The sequence below is a fragment of the Poecilia reticulata genome, linkage group LG2, assembly GCF_000633615.1.
Source record: "Poecilia reticulata strain Guanapo linkage group LG2, Guppy_female_1.0+MT, whole genome shotgun sequence".
Taxonomy (NCBI): domain Eukaryota; kingdom Metazoa; phylum Chordata; class Actinopteri; order Cyprinodontiformes; family Poeciliidae; genus Poecilia; species Poecilia reticulata.
Window position 1 is genome coordinate 45182664 of NC_024332.1, and position 1974 is coordinate 45184637.

Consider the following 1974-nt stretch of genomic DNA (forward strand, 5'->3'; position numbering starts at 1 on the left):
CTAATGCTAGCACGCGCCATATAGTACGCTAACTAGCACTCATAGTAAAATGAGCTAACACTATCACATGCCATAGGCTATGCTAATGCTAGCACACGCAGTAAAATGAGCTAACTAGCATACGCCATAAAGTACGCTAACTAGCACACGCAGTAAAATGAGCTAACATTATCACATGCCGTAGGCAATGCTAATGCTAGCTAAGATAATTTAGTAATTTATAGCCATGGAAAGCTATGAGGAGCTTAAAATTCATACTTAAATGTGTATAAATGATCCTGTGTTCTTTGTTATTCCTCCGCCTGTACATGCTGCACATGCTTCCCTGTTCTGTAAAATCCGGCCCCTGCATTTGAACCTTTGTTGCTCCTGTTTGTGAATCTCGACGTGTCTCAGTTCCAGGCAGCAGCTGAGACGATGACGGCTTTTCTAAGTGATGTGGTTCTGCAGCCGGAGATAAATTACCTTACAGCTCGTTACGTTGGCTTGTTGAATCCCAGCCTGACGTGATTTGAAGCCCGATCGGAAATCGTTGCTGTTGCTCGTATTACCTGCATATTTCACGCTGCATCMGGTGCATCTACAACCTGAACGTGTTTCATAGCTCCAGCGTCTCTGTGTCTAGACATCCGGCACCGTTTACATTTTTAATGCATCACTTCTCATCTGCCGGGTCCTGCTGGGCTCCTCGCCGCGCTGTTTGGCCCCTTCGTATTTTGATCGAGGAAGTAATTTGCAGGAATAATCTCGGCGCTTGTCCCGGACCGTGAACCCGTCGCGGCGGCTGCAGAGCTGCGGCGGTTCTCTGAGTTTAATCAGCTTCATGCAGCAGCCAGAGCTGCAGTCCAGTTTCTGCCTCTCAGCTTCTGTTGGGCGTTTTTACCGGGAGTCGAGCTGCTTCAAGCGGCAGCAGCTCCTCACCGACCGGTCCCGATGTTTGTTGGCTCCTTTCCTTCTGCCTTCACCGCTGAAGCGCAGGGCGCAGCGAGCTCCCGCTGCCGCTCCTCTGAGTCTCTCAGCATGTAGAGAACAAGAGCTGCGGGCCGGTTGTGCTTTTCACAGAAAGACTTTCTAAGATCTTTTCATTTCCCAAGAAAGAACAAAACACGAGTGAAAGCCTCAGCTTACCGCCGAGCCGCAAATCCTCGGTAAAAGTTCAACAAAGGTCACTTTGAGCTGCAGGGGGATTCAGGCTGAAGCCAAAGATTGTTTTAGTAATCGATTATTCTGACGATTAATCGATTATTCTGATAATTATTCTAACAATTAATCAAATATTCTGATGCTCATTTTCTAACTATTTTTCTAATGACTAATCAATTATTCTAATTGATCATTCTGATGATTATTTTAAAGGTTAATCAATTATTTGGACAATTATTCTGATGAATAATCAAATATTCTAATGGTTGTTCTGCCGATTAATCAGTTAATCATCAGAATAACCACCAAATTAATCTGTTTTGACAATTATTCTATTAATTCAAATAATGAATTTGATTAATTATTTGAATTATTCAAATAATCAATTTGAATAATTCCTCTGTTCCTCTGAGTTACAGTTTTCTGACAATCAATTCATTGGATAACAAAATCCCAACATGTAAACAGTGACTGTGTGTGAGGCTGACTGGCCTGCAGCTCAGTCTGTTAGACGAGCAAATGCTCTACGTCAGTCGCTAAACAATCTGAAGCCTGAACAAAGTATTTCAAACTGCTAAGGTTCTCCATCACCATGACAGGATGTTGATGTTTAGGGATCAGTGTGCTGCATGTGGTCGGCAGGAAGCTAAAGATATTTGAGATATTTACAGGTTCATGTGATATTTGGTGGTTATATAGTCAAGAAACTCACTGACATTAAAAATCTCTTCCAGTTAGCATCCAGTTAGCCTCCAGTTAGCCTCTAGTTAGCATGCAGTTGGCCTCTAGTTAGCATGCAGTTAGCCTCCTGTTAGCATCCAGTTAGCCTCC

At 43.2% G+C, this 1974-nt stretch overlaps 1 protein-coding gene across 12 annotated transcripts in view; it reads left to right on the plus strand.

Annotated features, from left to right (window-relative positions):
* gulp1a (GULP PTB domain containing engulfment adaptor 1a) overlaps nucleotides 1-1974 on the plus strand; it is a 60180-nt gene that overhangs the window by 40808 nt on the left and 17398 nt on the right. The window lies entirely within an intron of this gene.